The sequence below is a fragment of the Heteronotia binoei genome, chromosome 3, assembly GCF_032191835.1.
Source record: "Heteronotia binoei isolate CCM8104 ecotype False Entrance Well chromosome 3, APGP_CSIRO_Hbin_v1, whole genome shotgun sequence".
Taxonomy (NCBI): Eukaryota; Metazoa; Chordata; class Lepidosauria; order Squamata; family Gekkonidae; genus Heteronotia; species Heteronotia binoei.
In genome coordinates, this window is record NC_083225.1 from 13,680,175 (window position 1) to 13,686,029 (window position 5,855).

The 5,855-nt window shown below is 49.3% G+C and overlaps 1 non-coding gene across 1 annotated transcript; it reads left to right on the forward strand.

The window, feature by feature from the left end:
- Nucleotides 1-2,214: 2,214 nt before the first annotated feature.
- Nucleotides 2,215-2,286, forward strand: TRNAP-CGG (transfer RNA proline (anticodon CGG)). The gene has a single exon. It is a non-coding gene; the product is annotated as a tRNA-Pro (tRNA).
- The last annotated feature ends 3,569 nt before the right edge of the window (nt 2,287-5,855 follow it).

A 5,855-nucleotide genomic window follows, 5' to 3' on the forward strand; every position in this document is an offset into this window, starting at 1 on the left:
ACCCCAGCCCATACCTTCGGGCAATCTGGGCAAGGGGACGCATATAGATGTTGAATAACATCGGGGAGAGAACCGCCCCTTGAGGCACCCAACAATCAAGTGTGCTCCCCCCCAATCGCGACCCTTTGTCCCCGACCTTCAAGGAAAGAGGAAAGCCACTGTAAGGCCAACCCCTGAATCCCCGCGTCGTTATGCAGAGGCAGGCAATGGCAAATCACCTCTGAATGTCTCTGGCCTTGAAAACCCGAAGGGGTCCCCCGAAGACAGCTGCAACTCAACAGCACTTTCCTTCACCGATATATAAAACTCCGTGGGTGGAGAACACGAAGAAATGGTGAGGTCTGTCTTTCAGGGCATGGTTTGGAGTGGTTGATTAAGAAGTCCTTCCCTTCTGTTGCAGTCCCACGCCGTGTTACTGGGTGATCCTGTTTTATAAGTGAAGATGGCAACGCCTGTTTTCTCAGGAGTTCGTCTTGTGCTTTCCCTTCCAACAGCCCTTCTGTAAACATCCTTGGCTGCGTCCCGGTGCCCTGGTGTCTGGCTCCCAGTCAAAAGAGGATGGATCGCTGGATCAGAGGGAGGATGAATGGGCTTGGCGACGCTTTTGCGAACGATTTTAACAGAGAGGCATCTTGGCAGAACCTTTGTGTACTAATAATCAAGTTCCTCCGTCCAAATGGAAGCTGGAGAGGGCAGCGATTACAGCTTTCCTTAGCAGGGACAGATGGACAAAGGAAAAACGGCTGGCACTCGCGTGATGCATCTGGAGAGCTAGAAAATGCTGCCCTTTCTGTTCTTGCCCTGCAATATCAGCAGAGATCTACAACCTAAAGGAATGGCCATGGGCGGGGCTTCTTTTGTACCAGGAACTCCTTTGCAAATTAGGCCACACAGCTGTAGCCAGTTCTCCAAGAGTTTATAGTAGGCCCTGTAAGAAGAGCCCTGTAAGCTCTTGGAGGATTGGCTACATCAGGGGTGTGTGGCCTAATAGGCAAAGAAGCTCCTGCTACAAAAAAAGGCCTGCTTTTCAGCCATGTTAGGTTCCCCCAGGGCATTTTTGTAGCAGGAACATATCAGGCCACACACCCCTGATGTAACCAGTCCTCCAAGAGCCAGTTTGGTGTAGTGGTGAAGTGCGCAGAGAACCGGGTTTGATCAGGGAGAACCGGGTTTGATTCCCCACTGCTCCACTCGCAGCTGCTGGAAAGGCCTTTAATTTAATTTAATTTTTCAATTTATACCCCACCCTATCCCGCAAGAGGGCCTTGGGTCAGCCATAGCTCTCACAGAGTTGTCCTTGAAAAGACAGGTTCTGGGAGAGCTTTCTCAGCCCCACCCACCTCACAGGGTGTCTGTTGTGGGGGAGCAAGATAAAGGAGATTGTGACCACGCTAAGACTCTGAGATTCAGAGTACAGGACAGGATATAAATCCAATTTCTTCTTCTCTTAGTACAGGACCTACTGTAAGCTCCAGAAGGATTGGCTACATCAGGGGGTGTGGCCTAATATGCAAAGGAGCTTCTGCTATAAGAAAAAGCCCTGCCCATGGATATGGTTCTCATGCTACCATCCTCCAGATACAGAATTGGTAGAGTTGCCAGCTCTGGGTTGGGAAACATCTGGAGATTTGGGGGATGGAGGTTAGGGAGGGGAGGGACTTCAGCGGGGTAAAATGCCATCAAGCCCCCCGTCCAAAGCAATCATTTTCTCCAGCAGAACTGATGTCTGTGATCTGCAGCTCAATTGTAAAAGTAGGAGATCTCCAGGCCCCACCTGGAACTTGGCAACCCTAGCTGCAAGAGCACATGCCTTTTCAGCAGCCTTCTGGTGGAAGGGGCAGCTTTCCATTCCAAAAAAAGCTCGGGACGGTTCTTCTTTTTTGAGCAGGAACGCACAGGAACGCAGTTCCAGCTGGCTTGGTGTCAGGGGTGTGTGGCCTAACATGCAAATGAGTCCCTGCTGGGCTTTTTCTACCCCAAAAGCCCCGCTAAATCTTTGTTTTGGAGGTTGGATCTGTTAGACTTATTGGATGGTTTGCCAGACTGTTCTTGGTGTAGCTTGTTCGACGTTGGGGGAGGGACGGTGGCTCAGTGCTAGAGCATCTGCTTGGGAAGCAGAAGGTCCCAGGTTCAATCCCTGGTATCTCCAACTAAAAAGGGTCCAGGCAAGTAGGCGTGAAAAACCTCAGCCTGAGACCCTGGAGAGCCATGAATGGGGCTGTGGCTCAGTGGTAGAGCCTCTGCTTCGGAAGCAGAAGGTCCCAGGTTCAATCCCCGGCATCTCCAAAAAAGGGTCCAGGCAAATAGGTGTGAAAAACCTCAGCTTGAGACCCTGGAGAGCCGCTGCCAGTCTGAGAAGACAATACTGACTTTGATGGACCAAGGGTCTGATTCAGTATAAGGCAGCATCATATATGTTCATATGTTGCTTCGTGACTGACCTATTATGGTAGTTTATTTGACCCAAAGCTCTGATCCGGATCGCCGAGGCTAGCCAGACCTCATCCGATCTTGGGAGCTAAGCAGGGTTGCCCCTGGTGAGTGCGCAGATGGGAGACACTCCGGAGTGAGTACAACAATGGCAGACCTTCTCTTTGTCTTTTACCCTGACGTGGGTGGGCCAACCGAGCCTGATTTCATCACCTCTCAATAGTTAAGCAGGGTCAGTTTTTGGATGGGATGCAACGGGATGTCCAGGGTCACGACACAGTGACATGCAGTGGCAAAGCACATCCGAACATTTCTTGCCTTAAAAATGAAGAAGGCCAATGCCATGCTGGGAATGATTAGGAAGGGAATTGAAAACAAATCAGCCAGTATCATAATGCCCCTGTGTAAATCGATGGTGCGGTCTCATTTGGAATACCGTGTGCAATTCCGGTCACCGCACCTCAAAAAGGATATTATAGCATTGGAGAAAGTCCAGAAAAGGGCAACTAAAATGATTAAAGGTTTGGAACACTTTCCCTATGAAGAAAGGTTAAAACGCTTGGAGTTCTTTAGCTTGGAGAAACGTCGACTGCGGGGTGACATGATAGAGGTTTACAAGATTATGCATGGGATGGAGAAAGTAGAGAAAGAAGTACTTTTCTCCCTTTCTCACAATACAAGAACTTGTGGACATTCAATGAAATTGCTGAGCAGTCCGGTTAAAATGGATAGAAGGAAGTACTTCTTCACCCAAAGGGTGATTAACATGTGGAATTCACTGCCACAGGAGGTGGTGGCGGCTACAAGCATAGCCAGCTTCAAGAAGGGATTAGATAAAAATATGGAGCAGAGGTCCATCAGTGGCTATTAGCCACAGTGTGTGTGTGTGTGTGTGTGTGTGTATATATTTGGCCCTGTGTGACACAGAGTGTTGGACTGGATGGGCCACTGGCCTGATCCAACATGGCTTCTCTTATGTGACACAGCGTGTTGGACTGGATGGGCCATTGGCCTGATCCAACAGGGCTTCTCTTATGTTCTTATGCTGTGAGAACCCTCCAAGGTTGACAAAGGTCCGCTGCGACTTGTCTGAAGAAAAAAAAAAACCCTGAAAGTTTCATCAAATGTAGTAAGCGGCCCTCCCCGTGGTGCAGAGTGGTAAAGCTGCAGTCCTTCAGTCCAAGCTCTGCTTACCACCTGAGTTCAATCCTGGCGGAAGCTGGGTTCAGGTAGCCAGCTGAAGGTTGACTCAGACCGTCTTCCCACTCGCCTTACACTGCTCTGACGCTCCTCTTCTCAGCGGGGCTTCCCTCCGATTCCGCACTATTTGCCTCGGGGCTGCAACTGGGGTCACAGCAGACAGAAACCTCTAAAAGCCAGTTTCTGTTTGCTGCGTGAAAAAGCCGACGCTAGTTGCAGCCAGGGCCGGAGCGTGGGAGTAGGTCCAAGTAGGCGGCTGCTTAGGGCACCACTTGGCCATAAGGTGCCCCCTCTCCCCACACCCTGTGGCCGCACCACTGCCATCCTGACTTTGCCAAAGTCTCCTGAGGCTCGGGAGGCCGTGACAAAATGGGCGGGGTGTGTGTGTGGCAGGGCAGCGAGCATGCTTTAGGCATGCCCGCTGCCCTCCAAACTTTGCCGAAGCTTCGGCGAAGTTGTGTGCGCACGTGTGAGTGACATTGTGATGTCATCGGCACATGCGTGCTATGCGTGTGCAAAAACCCCCAATGGGGGCAGAAGAACACGGTTGGGCCTAGAAACGCAGAGACCCCTAGCCCTGGGCCTGGTTTCAGCCCTGGGGCAGATAGTGTGAAATCGGACGGAAGCTCCACTGCGAAGAGGAGCGTCAGAGCGGCGTAAGGCGAGTTGAAAATCGGTTTCAGCCTTCCAAGGTTGGTAAAATGAGTCCCCAGCTTGCTGGAGGGAAAGTGTAGATGACTGGGGAAGGCGAGGGCAAACCACCCTGTAGAAAGTCTGCCAAGAAAACGTCACGATGTGAGTTTTCTTCGCATGGGTTGGTGAAGGCTTGGTGCGTGCCCATCTTTGCTTGTATTAAACTGCCTAGAACTTGTGAAAGGAATCATACGCTTTAACATCTACCCATTCAGCAGTGACTGTAAGGTTTCCTTTCAAAATAGTGTGTGGGAACAAAGGTATGAGAGATGCAAACCAATCCTTCCAGTGGCCTTTGACTTGGACTTCTCACTTTGATGGGTTTTTTGCCCTGCAAAGAGCACACAACACAGTAACTTCTGAGTTACTTTATTTATTTTCATTCTTTGATGTCACCGAGAAACCTTTTTTTTTCTTTTAAAGGTCTGAATTTTCTGCCAAGAATTGTGTTTAGAAATGTCTGGTTGTTGCAGGAAGAACTGAGAGAAACTTCCTGAGTTAAGACCGTGAACGGAAGGGGAGGACAAAACAGAGAAGAAAGAGGGAAGCAGAAGAGCGGAAAACCCTGTTTGCGTTTCTGTGAAGGAATATTTTTGAAACGCAGCTCTCTGCAACCCTGCCTTTTTGAGGACAGAACCAATGGCCAAGAACAGTGTCCCTTTCCGCTGGTGAGACTGAAATAGGGATAGTCCAGATAACCAACCTTTCCTTCTGAAAGAGGGATCTTCTATCTTGTTGGGATGCCAACCTCCAGGTGGCAAGGGAATCCAAAGCAAAAGCTCCAAAGCAAATCCAGCCTCCAATAAATCAAAATAACACTCCAATTAATGTAAATATATGATGTATTCAAGCTCCAAAGAAAGAAATCAGTCTTTTGTACAATCCAAGGAACAAGTATACTAGAACGCCAGTCCCTCCTTCTTCAGCAAATCAATTGCCACAACTTTTGGGGGAAATTTGCTGAAGAAGGAGGGACTGGAGTTCTGGTATACTTGTTTCTTGGATTGTACAAAAGACTGATTTCTTTCTTTGGAACTTGAATACATCATATATTTATATTAATTGGACTGTTATTTTGATTTATTGGTGCATTGGAGGCTGGATTTCACGGGAGCTTTTGCTTTGGATTCCCCTGCCTTTCTTAGCCGTGATTCTCTTTTTTTTGCTTACACAATCTCCAGGTGGCATCTGGGGATCTGCTGTTATAGTTCATCTCCAGAGAACCTAGATCAGCTCTGCGGGGGGGGGAATGGCTTCTTTAGAGGGTGGCGTTATACTCTGCTGAGGTCCCTCCCCCTCCCTAAACCCTGCCCTCTTCAGGCGCCACCCCCCGAAATCTCTAGGTATTTCCCAACCCAAAGCTGGTAGCCTTATACATCTGATAGCAGCACCTCCTCAGAGGGTCTGTGTGTGGTGAAAGAGAGCTGGAATCTAGAACTTAAAGCAAATTTTCAGACGTGGTCTCCAATACTGGTGGTCAGTCAGGCTGGGAGAAAAAGGCTGATGGAAAGGTGAGGTGCAGAAGAGGGTCC